General features: G+C 35.8%; 1 pseudogene across 1 annotated transcript; it reads right to left on the bottom strand.

Annotated features, from left to right (window-relative positions):
• Positions 1-828: 828 nt before the first annotated feature.
• On the bottom strand, positions 829-17,327 carry LOC145638912 (BRASSINOSTEROID INSENSITIVE 1-associated receptor kinase 1-like; annotated as a pseudogene). Its single transcript, XR_014114739.1, has 11 exons — positions 17,194-17,327; positions 15,630-15,759; positions 15,475-15,546; positions 14,268-14,411; positions 3,620-3,691; positions 3,448-3,522; positions 3,264-3,315; positions 2,588-2,744; positions 2,148-2,489; positions 1,490-1,884; positions 829-1,230 (listed from the first exon to the last, which is right to left on the bottom strand). The product of XR_014114739.1 is annotated as a BRASSINOSTEROID INSENSITIVE 1-associated receptor kinase 1-like (transcript).

The following is a 17,327-nucleotide window of genomic DNA, read 5'->3' as shown; positions in this document are numbered from 1 at the left end:
TTCAACTAACCCCTAATTTCAAGTTACCCCTATTATAAGTAACCCCTAATTTCAAGTAACCCATATAAGTAACTTGTAATTTCAAGTAACACCTAATCTTCTAGTAACCTATTTTATAACATACCTAAAACATAATACAAAAAAAAGTATCCATATTATAAGTAACCCCTGTTTTATTTATTTATATTATTTTTTTTTTGGAACAAAAGTAATCCCTTATTTCAAGTAATCCATATTATAATTTTTTCATAATTTCAAGTAACCAATACTACAAGTAATCTCTCAACAATTAACCCATTTTATAAGTAACCTCTTTTCTTCATCTTTTTCTTCAATAGATTTCCTTTGAAGCTATCTCAATGGAACCAAAGAAGACGATGACGATGACAAACCCCAACTACACCAAATCAACTCAGAACCCAACAACCCGGTTTTATGCTTTTGTTGCAAAGTTGCTTGAGAATTTTGCCAAAAATCGCACATAAGAACCTCAAAAATTGATTTGGAGGTTTTCAAATTACTTGCTCTTTGTGTAAATTTCATGCATGAATTTGTTTATATTTTGTACCAATCATCTTCATAAAAGGTAGGAAAGAGAAATCATCCTCATGAAAAGTAGGAGAGAGAAAAACATGAAAATGGAAATATAGTACAATAAGGAGTGGGAAAAGGAAAACAAAAAAGCAAAAAATAAAAAATTATTGAGGTTAGCCACACGCATATAAAGATTTGTCGTAAATATTTTAGTAAATGTGATGACATGGACTAGAGAGAGAGAGAGAGAAAGAGGTTTTAGAGGGAAAACTAGCAATACAAGACTCGATAATTAGTTATCGCATTGCTAGATTAAACTATATAATTACTGGAGGGTCTTAAATACATAACGTACAGTAAGTGTATAGCCGACCAAACATATCATCTAGCACCGGACAATTCATCAGCAAAGAGGTTGGAAGTAGAGTCTAGAACCCAATCAATATTAGAGTGGTGAATGTGTTTGACTTTCTTACATAACAACTCCTCCTCCCATCTCACCCATCTCTCAGCTAAACCATCATCATCTTCTAGCATTCTAACCACCTCAGACATCTTTGGCCGTCTTGTGGGAGAAGTTTGCCTACAAAGTAAAGCGATCTTGATCAACTGCTCGGCTTCATTCTCAACGTAATTGCCCAGCAATTCACCATCAACTAATGTTTCCAGTTTTTTCTCCTGCAATACTCCGTATACCTAAATACATGCAACATCATTCCCATATTAGTTACTAGGATGTCTAAAGTAATATTAGACATAAGTATGTTATGCACTCAAGTGTTAAAATAAGATAATACCTTCGTTAATATTTAGTTGCAACAAAGAAAATTTGTCTGTCTCACTAATAATACCCTTTACTACAACTAAAAATTAACGCAAGTAGTATGGCCCCCACAACTGGAATGTAAAGTGTGGAGGATATGACATGAATATTTAAGATGAATCGTATACATACCCAATCTATCCATGTAATATCTTGTTTATCAACTGGAGGGATAAGATGTGATGCTCTCTGTCTAGTGATGATCTCCAAAAGCATGGCCCCATACCCAAAAACATCAGTTTTTTCTGAAGATTTTCCAGTGGAAAAATACTCGGGCGCAATATGCCCAATTGTGCCACATACTTTTGTAATGACGTGAGTATGTTTGTAGTCAATAAGCTTCGCCAACCCAAAGTCCCCAACAACCGCTTCGTACTCATCATCTAAAAATATATTGTCAGTCTTTACATCGCGATGGATGATTTTTGGATCACAATGCTCGTGCAAATATGCAAGTCCTCTTGCCACTCCTATTGCGATTCTCTTTCTAATTTCCCAACTGAGCGGTGGTTGTGTTGCAGGACGTTCTGTAAAAAACAAATCAATATGATAAAATTATATTTACAAGGTATAAGCTGACTTTTATAAAGAACATACACTTTTCAGGCACAATTTTTTTTTCATTTAATCAATTTGGTTAAATTATAAGTGACACTTTAACGGGGTAAATGAAAACCTTATGCAACAACTACAAAATTGTTCACGCAGTGCAAGTCTATAAATAATTTTTAGACATCCCAAATTAAATTTATGTGACTATTAATTAATTATAAAGATGGATGGTGTTTACCTCTCAAACAAGATGCTACGCTTCCATTAGTCATTAGAGGATAAACAAGCAATCTCTCTATGGGGGTTGTGCAATAACCATACAGGCGAAGCAAATTGTGATGAATAGCCATGCTAATCATTTCGATCTCAGTTTGAAACTGGATTTCTCCAACTTGGGTACATTCTTTTTTAAGTCTTTTAATTGCCACAAGAGTGCCATTAGACAAGCGCCCCTTATATACGTTTGCAAATCCACCTTTACCAATGAAATTGCTATTACTAAAATTATCCGCTGCAATTTTTAGTTCTTGGAAGGAGAAACTTTTTAACTGTCCATGGTGAAGTTTTGGAAATCCATTATCTATAATTAAGAAAACAACCATGAATGAAACTACATCAAATGTAGTAACATAAGTACTAATATGATCTTAACGAGCTATAAGTGATATTTTCACTAACCAGGAACGTCAATGAATTGATCTCGATGTTTCTTAAGTTTCCACAAATAAAGGACTATAGAAGCTGCAAGGAGCAGAGTGACACCCGCTGCAATTCCTCCAGCAATCGCTCCAATAGAGTTATTTCTCCCTGAAAAAAAAAATATTTGTTAAGAATCCTTATGATGCAATCTAGCATTAGTTTCAACAAAATTTCTCGGCAAGGAGGGCAAAAGGTTAAGTTTAACTCAAATAATCATTTTATTTTTCCCTCAAAGTCTCAATATGTAATGCAAGATGAACTAAAAGTCAAAAACTATTCATATCATACATATGAAGAGCCAATATTCTTTAAAGTTCACAAGGAAAAAAATTATTTTATTAATCAATCTTCATAAATATTATAAACAAAATTTTATCACAAAAAATGTATATGACGTGGAAACAAAAACCTCCACACCAGTAATATTTTTAACATGACAAGAACAAAATGGATGATAGAAATAAGTAGTCAAAGCACAATGCTATCTTTTGACTAGCTAATCATTTAATCATAATTCTATATTTGAACAAACTGATAATATGGTAAGAATAAGAAAATATTGTAGGAACATGTGGACAAAACAATACAACATAGTATATATTATGTACAACCATTATCATATGTTATAATATAAGAAAAGCGAACCTGTTTGAACTGGTAGATCTGGACTTATTGCAGGCATCCTTAAATTACGATTGCCAATAAAACTGAAAATAAGAAGCATATATATTTACCAAAAAGGACGATTTTAAATCACCTTAATATTCAAGGATAAGTTTAAGTCAAAATTCATAAGACTACATTAGAATCATCAGGAAATAATGGAGAAAATTGATGACCTTCTTGGATTGGTGAACTTCGAGAAAGAACCATTGAGAGGAACATCTCCAGTTAGCTGGTTGAATGACAAATCACTATAATAAAGTTATATACCTCTTATAAATAATCCTAATAAAATTTTGTGACTTAGTGTATTGTTTTATAGTAATGAAAGAGAGATTAAGCACTCACAGGGTATTTAGGCTTGAAATGGTAGTCAATGACCGGGGTATTTTGCCTGACAAACTATTGTTATTTAAATGCCTATCATCGTTGAACATTCATATCACAGAGTGTTATTTGAAGTTACCAAAAAATAAAGACAAGAAAATAACATTTCAACAATTAAAGACATTCTCTAAAGAAAGTTATAAACAAAAAAGCCAAGTAGAAGCACAAGTTTGATTCAAGCAAAATACTCATACTACTAGAAGGAACCACCCTAAGTGTTAGCACATACACATATCTAAACAAGGATATGCATAAGAACCACAAACAAACATACGAATGATTTTGTGAAATAAAGAAAAATTGTAGCTTAGGATCCCTGATACACGACAATAGGGTAATTTATGATAGGTTCACATTGCACAATTTGCATAACTAACTTTATGTAACTTTCTTAGGTTGCCAAATACGCGACAATTTTGAAGACTTACTTCTAAACAAATGAGTCAGCTACATGAGCCGAGTTTCCATCCTACTGATCATCATCCATGATCTATTTCCTCCATTCCCTTTCTCAATGTATTTAATCTAATTTCTTCATACCATTATTTATTTGGGTTTTTCTAAGTTATGCCCCCAAACTTTTTCGGTTTCTAAGCTGTGCCTATACCTTTTCAAATGTCTAAGTTGTGCCCTCAACCTCACTAATTTTTATTAACAATAACCTTTGACGTTAACAATAACCTTTTTTTATTTTTTTATTTTCTGATTTTTTAAATTTTTTAAAGTGTTAAACCAATTAGAACAAGACACGTGTCAAATTAATAACGCCAGAACACCATTGTTGATAAAATAACTTAATTTTCGTTAACGGATATGGCTGTCAAAGGGTATTGTTGATAAAATATCGTTAGGTGGAGGGTCCATCTTATAACTTTGAAAACGCATGGGTACAACTTAGAAATCGAAGAAATGGGGGGCATAGCTTAGAAAAACACTATTAATTTCTTCCATCCAAGTCATCTTAGGTTTCCTTAGCCACTTCAAAGACTATTATGATCCCACCTTTTCCTTTCCTTACCCTTATTTCGATCTTTGTTTTACATGTTCAAACCAACGTAGTATGTTCAAACTTATTTTTCCTTCGATCCTTGTTACTTTCTCTCTCCTGCTCTATTATGTTTCTCACGATTTCCCCCGGTTAACTCTACTTCATTACTAGTGTTTGTTTCGATTATCAATTTATATTTATATTTTCACATTTTAAATTAGTTTTGCAATTTTTTCCGACCAACAATATCTTTCTCTCCCTAACCTTAACCCTGACCCTAACCCATGGCTCGTCCAAAAAAACAAATAAAATGTTAATGATCGTGTGAGTAAAATTTGTCGTTCTAAGATGCTAAAAAAGGCTACGTATTTTGCTTGAAAAGTGTAATGTCAAATATGGGTCTAGGCCGCACATGTCACGGGAGAGTGCAAGTCTACCACTTTACAAGACCAAGGAGATTCCACCTCAAAACCATATGGCAATGAGGGGAGTAGTCCCCTATAGTATTATATAGTGGTGGTAACTCTTGAATTCTTTCAATGTGAGATTCCATTACCACTACACTTTCCCTTTAGTCTTTAAATGTGAGACAAGGGAAACGTTCACATGTGGGTTGTTAATGGGCTCAACATATAAGAAAAACAATTGTTTGCTCTTGCCCGTAAGAAACAAAGAAAATTCAATTTATCAAGAAAGCCCGTCTAATAGATATGTCCATAACTATGTCAAGATTCAGAAGGTACACTTTGAGAGACTTGTCTCAAAGTTATGTTTCATAAAACTCATTGACAAAATTCAATTATGCTTGATTAATGAACGTAACGTTCCATATTCATGAATAATACTCTTTTTTATAATGCTAATGTTTTAAATAGTGGAAGATTATGGGTGGACGCTAAAGTACCTAAATATATTGTTGTTGGTTTCTACGATGATTTGTGTTGTTTGTTCCAATGTCCAAAGGAATCCTTGGAGTGCAGGATGGGTCGCGGGGGAGGATCTAAATTTAATGGGGCCAACCCCGTCTAATTTTAAATAAAAAATTGGTGGCGTTGGAAGTGAATCTAAATTCAAAGTAATGGAAGATGATTTGTGTTGTTTGTTCCAATGTCATGAATTATTTTCATTAAATTACTTAATATGAAAATTTTGATTAACTTATCAATACACATCAGTTTTACTGAATCACGTAATTTGTTTATATATAAATTATTGGAAAAATTCACTTTAATAATCCCCAACTTTGCTCAATTTAACTTTTGATTATTCTGTACTAATCCTAACTTTCACTCGCGTTTTCTTTCTTTAATTCCAAACCGATCAACAAAAGTCAATAACCTAAATTTTAGGTCAATTGACACGTGTCAAGTCGAAGTGGTCCAAAAAATAAAAAAAATAAAGAAAAAATATATTTTTTTTAAAAAGAAAAAAAAAATCAAAACCAGCCACCAGCAGCCCACCGCCAACCCCGAAGTACCGCCTCCCTAGTCCCAACCCTAAAACCTCCCCAGAAACCGCCCTAAACCAGCGAAATCGGCTCCCTCTGCCTCCTCCCCCACCCTCTAAACCAGCCATAGCCAAACCCTTGTGTCGAAACCGTTACCCATAAAACTCGAAACCACGCCCACGTCCCTAAAGCAGTCCCCATCGCCTCCCCTTACCCCCGAAACCACCTATAAACCCTCGAAATCACCCCCCACCCCCAAAAACACCTAAATAATGCTGCCCACTCTCTTTCTCTCTCCTCTAATTGCCGTAAAACGCAATAAAAAAGAGTGACGGAAGGGTTTTCGGTGCAAGGAGGATTTTTGGTAGGTCGGAAAGTGGGTAGTTTGGGTGTGGGTGTTGATGGTTGAGGAAGTGCGACCACCAGCGTTGGGTAGCTGGTGGTCTTTGGTTTTTTTCTTTTTTTTTTTTGTTTTTTAATTCAAATTAATTTATATTTATATTATTGAAGCAATTAAAGTGTGACATGTGTCATATAATTTGTTTCAAAAAAAATTAACCCTTTCTTCGGGTAATCGGTAATCCGAATTGAAGAAAGAAAACACACGTAAAAGTTTGGATTATTATAGAATATTGAAAACTTGGGATTATTTAAAGTAAATTGAGTAAAGTTGGGATTATTAAAGTGTATTTTTCTTAAATTTTTTAATAGTATTTGTTTTATTTAACTTTTCATATCTTATTATCAATTTTATTAATACACATTAATTTTCCCCTCCTAAAATGCAAGATAGGAATCAAATAGCTCAATTGCAAGCTTCTGAGTTATGCAGGTAATAAAAAATGGAGTAATGCTATTGTTTTCTATGTTGTTGGTTATTACCCCATTATAGATGTTGTGCATCTATTATATCTTAACAATTGAGTAATATTCAGAAACTTGATATTTTTATGGCATAATGATAGTTATTTCATTGTTAGTTTGCACTCCGTTGATTATACATATGCAATTATATATATGCTCTAGCCCTCGTATGTTTACTGAAAAACCTGTTATTCTGAATTCTTGGAATGCCAAGTTTAATTTTCATGCTGAAATCCTAAGAGTTGTTCCACTCTAGGTCAAATTTCCTAATTTGCCTTTAAACTATTGCGGTCCTGAGACTCTAAGCAGAAATTAGAAGCTTGCTCGGGGTTCTTATTTATGTGGATGAGTGTACATCTAGGCAACTTAGAGTTTCATTTGCTAGAGTTCTTATTAAAATAGATGCTACTAAAATGCTGCCTAAATCCTTTTATGTTGAAAGCCCTTTTGGTGAACTATTAATACTACAAGTAGTATATGAATGGACTCCGCCTTTTTGTTCCAAATGCAGTAAGGTAGGTCATGATTGTGCTGCTATTAAGTCTGTCCCTAAGATGGCTCAAGCCAAGCAACTAGCAGCTTCCACCAAGCAACACCAGCTTTGGGCCCTTAAGCCTACTCAGGCTCCAACTACTGCAGTTGTTCACAACAAAGCTATTCATAGACCTATTATTGTCACACCTGCTGCCACTACTACTCAAAATAACTCAGATGAAGGGTGGAGAATAGTGGGGAGGAAAACTAAGAATCAGACTCATAGAGATACTCAACTAGCTGTTGGCCACTCTAATGTGTATACGGGTCTTAAAATTTTTGAATATGATGGTGCTGGTGGTTTTACTATTAAAACTATTAGGGGTGAGGGTAACCTCCCCTCTAGTGCTATGATGATCCTAATCTGGAATGTTAGGCCCCTGGCAAAGTAGTTGATGTGAAGAAGCTACTTCATTCTCATTTAGTTGATGTTCTTAACATATTGAAAACTAAGGTAAAGGCTCATAAGAGTGCTATTTTTCAGAGAAAATTTGACCCTGCTTAGTCTTCGGTGTCCAATTATAATTGTTCTCCTAAGGGCAAGATTAGGGTTGGGTGGAATGCTGATAAAGTCACTCTTGTTGTTCTTAATGTGCATGAGCATTTTATTCACTATAATATTAGTAATAAGGATCTTTCTTCCCAAATTCAGTGTGATAGTCACTTATGGGTTTCATTCCATTGGCTCTATGGGAGGGGGACAGGAATCTTTCTTTGCAGAATATACCTTGGCTTTGTATTGGGGGTTTTAATATAATTCTTAGTTCTCAGGATAAATTTAATGGAAATCATGTATTTGATTACGATACTAAGGATTTTCAGGGTTTTATTGATGATATGGAGTTATCTGAAATGAAGAGTAAAGGTGTTTTATACTCCTGGTCTAATAAAGCTCATTTTGGTCTTAGAACTTTTACCAGGAAAGATAGAGCTTTGGTTAATCAAGTTTGGCTTGATGTATATGGCCATGTTGAAGCTGTGTACCTCCCCATTCTGTTTCTAATCACTATTGTGTGCTTATTGATATTTGCCCTGCTCATGCTGGAAATGGTAGGCATTTTAGGTTCTTGAATTGTATTGTTGATCATTCTAAGTTCTTTGAGACTGTCTCTCAGGTCAAGCTTGGATTGCTTAGGGCTTTAGTGTTTGGAATAAACTTAAAGCTGTCAAGAGTGCTACTAAGCTTCTCCACATTACACTAAGCGTTTTGGTAACATAGATGAGAAGATTGATCAAGGTAAAGATGTTTTACATGCATGATATTCAAGTTTAGATTGCTCAAAATGTTGGTTATTCTATGTAATAAGGAAGTTGATGTTGCTTAAGCTGTGAAACATTAGATTGATTTTAAAAGAGTATTAGAGTTGATTGGATCAAATTTGGTGATAGAAGTAATCATAATTTCTTTTCAGTCATGAAGAACAAACAGGCTAGGAACAAGATGGATTATATTCTGATTGATAGTTAGGTTGTTGTGCCTAAATTTTTACTACAGGTTCAGATGTCTACAACTTACTAGATAACAGGTTACAGATTGTTACGTGATCAATTACCTGGTTCCGGGCATTAAATGAAGTTAAACAAAGATATTTCCAAGGAATATATTAAGAGAATCCAAGTTTGAATAAGTCAAAGTTGTTATAAGTTTTCCTACGATTAAGGAAGGCATATTTCCCACTAAGAATAAGTCAGTTAGAAATGTTAATTGTATCTGCACCACAAATCAGTCCACATCCGTCAAAGACCAAATCAAGGAGCCAAACTACTTCTCCTATTTTCACAGAGGACACTCCCACTACTCTCCAACTGACCATTGGCAAAGATCAAGTCAAAGGATAATGGATAAGAGCACGAAAAATGTGGCATGAATCTAACTCCTACTTTCAAGGAATCATCAAAGAAGTTTATACAAGACTTCAAAAGGCTCTCCTATTATAAATAGGATGAAAAAACCACTATAAAAACACAAGATACGAGCCCTAGGAATTATATTCCATAGCCATTAGCAATTAGCACTAAATTACATATTCATTCTTGATAAAAATAAAAAATTAAAAAAAAAAACAACAACAACCTCTGTTGTACCCGTACTTAATTCTTAAACTAGTATATTGGTGGACTCATTGCCACCCGCAGTTTTTACCCTTATTTATGGGTTTTCTGCATCATCATCTTGCATCTCTTCTTCCCTTCCCCCTTTATTCATCTTTCATGGATTATTTATCCTTATTCATTGAACCTACATTATCATTAGTATCTTTATTAATCAAGTTGTTGTCCTATTGAACCTGGTCGAATCTAGCGATCAGATTTTGGCCTTAACACAGGTGTTACTCAAGGGTGCTATTTTAGATGAGAGTATTCATTTTTACAAAGGTTTGATTGGGAACAAGGCTTCTTGGCTTCCTACTTTTGACCTGGCTACTATGAGAAAAGGTTAGTTTGTCTGCAATAGTTTCTTATTCAGCTTGTTTTTCATTTTGAAATTGATAATGCTCTAAAGGGAATCAATAGCTCTAAATCTCTGGCATTGATGGTTTTAACTCTTTGTTTTCTAAGAAAGCTTGGCATCTTGCGAAGGCTGGTATGTATTTCAGTGTTATTGATTTCTTTAATTCTGGAAAGATATTTCCTGGACTGCATTACTATCACCTTGGTCCCTAAAATTCCTAACCCTTCCTTTGTTAAGGATTTTAAACCAATCTCTTGCTGCAATGTTGTTTGCAAGCTTTTTTCTAAAATTATCACTACTAAGTTGATTGTTGTTATTGATGAAGTAGTGGATACTGCTCAAGTTGGGTTTATACCCAGTAAACATATTGGAGATAATATTTTGCTTGCCGCAAAGCTCATCAAAGGCTACAATCATAATTTGCAGAAAGCCTATGATTTTGTAGAGTAGGGATTTTTTAATGTTGTTGCGGAGCTCAGTTTTCCTCAAGTCTTTATCGACAATTATTGGGTGCCATACTTTTCTATTTTGATAAATGGAGTTCTCGCTCCTCCTTCACTGTTTATAAGGGTCTAAGGCAACCCAATGGGCACCGAAACGTGCGGCGCGCTCTAGCCTTTTGTCAGTTAGAACACTATCCTTGTATGGAAGAGGGGCTTGTGAGCACGAAGCAACACAAGCGGGAAATTAAATCTTGGGAGCACTCACGTCTATTTGGCGAAGGAGTGCGAGTGATCGGGGCTTGGGCAGCCAAAACGTCAAAGAAGACACAAGCGGATCCGAACTATGAATTCTTATAGCATCAAGTTGGTGTGGAGGGGAGCTATTATGCAAGTAAGACATAGTATCTATAAACTTCTAACAACAAACAATTATAAAAGCAAGTCAACACTTGATAGAAGGCTTTTAGATTTCATTTATCATTCGCCCTCTAAAGAGCTTTAATTTGTTTACATGGAGAATCCCTAGTGAACACTGCACTAACAGAAATACAATAATGGGATCTCAAGCCTATATATATATAAAAATAAAAAATAAAAAAAAAAAAAAAATTAAACTCTGTGAACGCATTAAAAGGGCATCTAATACATCAAAAGGAGTTGGATTCTAGCATCCCCTCCCGCTTAAATTGTCGACGACCTCGTCGACTTACAAGAATTACAATCAAAATTTGAAAATCCTAATCTAGCTTGAGTCTGTGATGCGCCGTTAATGCGACTGGCTTGTTGAATCTTCGCCGACTCTATATTTGGATCTTCGTTGTTGTCAAGGAGCTGGTCTCTAGGGTGGCTCTTCTCGAACAACTTGTTAAGAGCTTCATCTCTGAATTTCCTCTTGGTTGCTACATCTGTTGGGTTTTGATGGATAGTTTCTTCCTCAGTCATCTGTTGGGGAGCTGCTTCCTTGAGACTATGGTGGTGAGCTTGCAATTGTGGCTGGTGTCTCTTGGGTATCCATTATCTTTGCGATCCCCTACGCGTGACCTCCATTGTTTGCTTGACAACTGTACTCCCTTTCTCTTGGGAAGTTTCTCTTTTGTGTCTCCTAAGTGTCTCTAGGCTCGTTGTTGCTTACTTCGAGCAATGTTTCTGATTCTTGTTTTGGAGAGGGTGTATTTTTTATGTTGTCGGCTCATTGGGCTTCGTCTCCCGCTTCTCATGGTCTCTAGTGCGAGCTTGTTTCTTTGATGTTGCCTCCTTTTCTAGCTCCATTACTCGCAATTCTGATAGATATCGAGCTTCTGGTTCTTCCTCAGGTGCTATCATTCTCTAGCACTCATTCGGTAGATAGAACCCATCCTATATGTGGGATCCTCATCGCTGCTAGTCTATCTATTTTCCCTTTCTCATTTGGGGCCCTTGAACGGACATTGATGACATTCTCTTCTTTGTGCTTGCACTCCCACCATTTATGTGAGCCTCGACAAAGTATGTAAATTAGCGATTTTGTGTATGCCGAGGAGGTGACGACCTTAGAGTTTCCGGAGCTGTGGGAGGGGGTCCATGTTGAATTTTGAGCATTACATCCCCCAGTTCTTATTTGGTATCCATCAATAGTGTTGGACGATACTCGAGAGCTGACCTCTATACCCCTTTTAGAGCTTGGAGCCGGGCTATCGTAGTGCGCGGACGTCCCACTTGAATCATTCTCGGATTGATAGAATTTCCCGACTGAGTAGTCCATCAATATATCAACAGTACACATGGCAGCAAGGGTGTCAATCTTTTGCCTTAAAATCTCTCGATATGCCCATTCGTTAAACTCATTAAAAAGTTTAACACACGACCTTTCTCATTTATGTCTGTGATGTCCAACATTATCGCAGAGTATTTCTTCACATAGTCGCGAAGAGATCCCTTTTGGCGGCACTCTTGCAACTTCATCCGAGCAACAAAGTTTGTGTTGTCAGGGTAGAATTGTTCTTTGAGTTCCTCCTTGAACTCCGCCCATGTATCAATCTTTGCTCTCCCTACTTCAATGTTGACATGCTTAGTGCGCCACCACAATTTGGCATCATCCGACAAGTACATGATGGCAACATTCACCTTTTGGTCGACATATTCGGAAATACTACTCCATGTCAAAGAGGAAGTTCTCAACTTCTTTGGCATCTCTAGCGCCGCTGTAGTCGCAAAGTTTGGGCGGTTTGATTTTCACCACCAACCCCATTTGCGTCTCTGCCCACATTGCACATTAGGATAGCACACTTTGTAAGTGCTTCATCGGCTCGTCCTTGAGCAAAGTTCAATTGCTCGTGGAGCGCATCTCTATCCTTCATCAATTTCACAATTTGCTCGGCTTGCTCGTGCACAATGACTAGGAGTTGGGACCATTCGTCTGCCTTCTCCTTGAGCCAAGCCAGCCTTTCTTTTACGAATTCCATCCATGTGTGGCCTTCCTCGATGCCTACACGGGTTCCTTGCGATGAGGTTTAGAACCTAGCTCTGTTACCAACTGCCACGGTCTGGGATTTGGGGATTGGAACGTGTGGCACGCTCTAGCCTTTTGGCGGCAAGAAAGCTAGCCTTGTGCGGAATAGGGGCCTGTGAGCACGAAGCAACACAAGTGGGCAATTAAATCATTTCATACCTCCAATCCTAAACAAAAACACCATCTGAAGTAACATATTAGATTCATCATTTTCTTTGGTTCCTTGTCTACTCCATTCTTCTTCTAAAATCTTCTCATATACTCCTATCGGCCCTCAGTACAACCACCTCACATTCATCGAATAACCTCTTAAAATATCTCATTCACCTCTCTTTGATGTTTCATCCTAGATTTTGGCCTTTTTCCTTGAAAAATTTATCACAATAATCCCACCTAGTCATACATAAAACTATTAATGAATACCCTTCAGAGAATTTCGTGACAATATCAAAATAAATAAGGTATCAATTAATCATATAATTAACATCTTTACTGTGATCACAATGATACTTGATTCAATTAAGGACGAATAAATGCAGTATGTCATTAATAATTGGCGGAAGGGATAGACTTGTCAAAGCTGGCATCTTCAGTGAAGACTACTGCCTGATCTGTGGTGACCAAACTGAGTCTCACAATCACATATATTTGAATGCCACTGCATCAAGACCGTGTGCACAAGATACTGATATGGATAGGTGTTAACACAGATAATAAAAACTTACAGATTGCAGCAACTATACATAGATGGGTGAAAAGCTACAGTGGGAGAAAAACAAGAAGTGATCTGAATGCAGGAATAGCAGTCACCGCGTACAAGATCTGGATGGCAAGAAAACAAAGCACTATGGAAGTAGAAAGTCCCATGTATAAAAGCCGAAGTGAAGAGAACTCAAGCTGCTTAGTTAGGATAAGAATGAGATGTGTAACATGTTATAAAGCAAAGAAGTTTTGTAAGTTTGTAAATACTAAATAACTAGTGACTAAATTTAATTGTACTCTAATGAGTTTAAGGATAGTCCTTCCTAAAAGTTTTGCCCTCATCTTAATAAATTGATAGGTTATATTTGAAGGAGATGAATTTTTATACTTTATAAATAATGCTTGTTTTATTCACAACTAGCAATGATATTAGTCATAATTTGATACAGGACTACAAGAGAATCATCCCCAAAAGCTAGCTCAAAGGGAGGAGAGCGCATTATCCTGTATAAAACCCAACAACAGCCCCCTCATAAGACCGATGTGGGACTAAAGTCCCATACCTTGCAATGGATCATAACATAATTTAGAGGAAGTTTTCAGTGCAATGAAAGTCACCAAAATGAGAAGACAAAGTAACTAATATGTTAAAACAAAAGGGTGCTTGAGAGGGTGTATAGTGGATACATACAAATTTTGAAGATTAAGGAGATTTCCCAGAGTATCTGGAATAGGACCCGTAAGATTGTTCAAACTAAGATCTAAACGCTTCAAGTTTGCCAAATTCCCCAATTCAGGTGGTATTGTACCTGTTATATTGTTGTTGTAGAGTGCCCTTCCAAACAAAGAAAAAGAGTCATGAATTAACCAGGAAATAATAAGCACTAAATAGCAGTTAGCTAGAAATGTAAAATACGCCTTATGATAATCAAAATGCCTTAACTATGATTATCAATAGAAGTGAAATTTAATCCCAAACATTCAGAACTATATGAAAAGTTCCATTTTTAAAAGAACATAATAAAGTCATTATATTGGTTCTCAGGTTTATACTGTATTTGCTTGATTACTGAAGAATTGAATGAAATCAAGTGTAAGTGAGCATTTGTGCCTCCACCTTCGGCAATAAGAAATATCATGTCACCATTCTTCAACCTCAAGCATAGCCATAATATTGTAAGAATATTACTCACCAATTACACATGGTTCAACTAATAATTCACAGTTTTGAAATAATTTATGCAAATTTGCATCACCAAACCCAAACTTGCATCACTATATTAATTCACAGTTTTGAAATAATTCAGAGTTTTCCTGTGATTCCATGTTCCTAAGGTTTGTCGTATTAGTATTAACTTCTATGTGGCTAAGAACTTTAGTATATTGTTTACATGATTTATGTTCTGAAAAGGAACTATGTACATTAACTTGAATAACTTAAATACAGAAGTGCTGAGCATGCCCTTAAATTACAGATTCCAGTGCTACAACAATATTGCTGGTTTAAAAGGTTCAGATTATGCAACCTTGTATCTAAACAGTCAACACAAATAGATAACATGCTGCTCAATATGTATTATTGTTCCGTCTTGAAAAAAATAGCTAACATACAGTCCCCAAAGCAGCCATATCAAGGGTCACACTGTGTTCTTGTCATTGCTATTGTAGACTTAGTACTGTGCAGCACACTATGTTTCAAAAAATAACTATAGTCTAGAGTTTGTGACTCAAAACAATTCACACCCTCATCGCTAAACTAAAAATGTAATTAGCATTCAGCACAACTCTTATACTAAAAATCATATAGATAGCAATAAACCATTAGAAATCGATGAGTAGAACAAGAGTAACCGAGGAAACAACAACTAGTAAAAAATTGCTGTAAAAGCTGAACTTACAATTCTTTTAGATTTGAGAGCCAGCCAAGTTGTGGAACTAGTTGACCAGTTAATTTAAAACTTCCAAGGTCACTGAACCAAGAGGTTAAGATAACTAGTTACTGCTAATAAACAGCAAAAATTTTCATCCGGTGTATTCAGTCCGAGTAACTTACAGTTCAGTGACACTTTCATCTGTGCAGTGAACATAGTGCCATGTACAAGGACTGGCAAGGCTAGGATTCCAGTTGTCTAATTTCCCATCAGGATCAACCAAATTTGATTTGAATGCGCTTAGAGCTTCAACTGTACCATAGGCATGAAAGCATCATCAGAGGCTACAACAGTTAAGCATTGAAGTGAACTAGGAGCAGCTTTTGAAAATCAGAAAATCTAAAGGCTAATTTTCTCATTTTGTTCTTGCATTTCAATTTTTACACAGGCTTTTGTTTTAGTGGTAAACAGGTGACATGATCAAAACACACATTCAGATATTTAGACAATTTTAGCTGCAACCTTGTGCCTGCACTTTGCTGAACAATATCAACAAAGAATTGACATGAAGTTAACAGTCCTGCATAATTGTTAAGACTTTAAGAGCAAGATAGTCAAATGTTCATCCTTGATACATTGTGATGTTTGATCGTGCATAATTATATATAACTATGCTAGCTTGTTTCATGTCAATCATGTCCAAGAGAGTTAAGTGTTCATACTTCTTTCTAAAAGTAGAATACAGCTAACTTGATACTTCTGCTATTGATGAAGGTTAATCTCTAGTTCTCTGCTTATTAATACAATGCTTTTGCTGATTGCCAATAGCTACAAAAGAAAAAAATAAATAAAAATGATTTGGGCTTAGATTATTTTGTGACTTGCATTGCTTAATAATTTGGGCTTAAATAGCATTTCTATCCAATCTTTAGTATTGGGCCAATAATTTATCCAAAACCAATCGATAAGGGTCCAATTCTGATTTCGGAAATTACATACATCTATCAATTTGATCTAATTCTGGTATATGAGTTATTTGCTCGACCCTACCTATACCCATTTACGAAGCTACATTATAATATGTGAAATCAATTAACCCCACTCGAATTTGACATTGAGAAAGACAATTTTTGTTCACCGCCTACACGTTGGCCTTGTTTGGCAAATGGCTGTTGGCGGTTGGCTGGTTCACTTGGTTTGTTTGACCAGCTGGAATATTTGGCTGTTTATAATGGCTTTTGAAATTGGCTTTTTAAGCTGGCTGTTTATAAAAGTGTTTGGTAAATTAATTATTGGTTGTTGGCTGTTTATTAGATAATTTGTGGGCCAACAAGCCAAAAGCCAACAAAAAAGCTACTCAAAGCAGATTTTTCATTTTGGCTTAAAAGCTAGCTTTTTCGCTGACTAAAAAGCCAATTACCAAACACATTTTTTGGCTGTTTGACCACCTAAAAAAGCCAAAAGCCAAAAGCTAACCAAAAAGCCAATTACCAAACATGGCCATTATCTATAGCGAGTATGACTTTACAAAACCACACCCGTGACCCGCCCAATACACATCAAAGTCATACCCATATGCCATAGTCCCATACCAACTTCAATTACAATGCTCATAACTTCATAAGTCTAAGTGTCTAACCTCCTCTTATAGTCTTATGATACTGCAGTCATTGCTTAATCAAACAACATAGCAATAAGAAAGTCAAATTCAGTCGTGCATAATTATTAAGGGCAAGAGATGTTTACCTTCATTATTAGCAGAAACATTGTGAAGATAATTAAAGACCAAAATAAAACGAAGAAGAAAGAAAATGAAGAAAGCTCCTTTCTCCATTTAGCTTCTTCAAACTTCTAAAATTAGATTTTGGGAAGGTAGAATG

This window comes from Chenopodium album, chromosome 7 (assembly GCF_948465745.1).
Source record: "Chenopodium album chromosome 7, dcCheAlbu1.1, whole genome shotgun sequence".
Lineage (NCBI taxonomy): Eukaryota > Viridiplantae > Streptophyta > Magnoliopsida > Caryophyllales > Amaranthaceae > Chenopodium > Chenopodium album.
The sequence above is the reverse complement of the archived record's forward strand: the minus strand, read 5'-3'. Positions and strand labels throughout refer to the sequence as shown.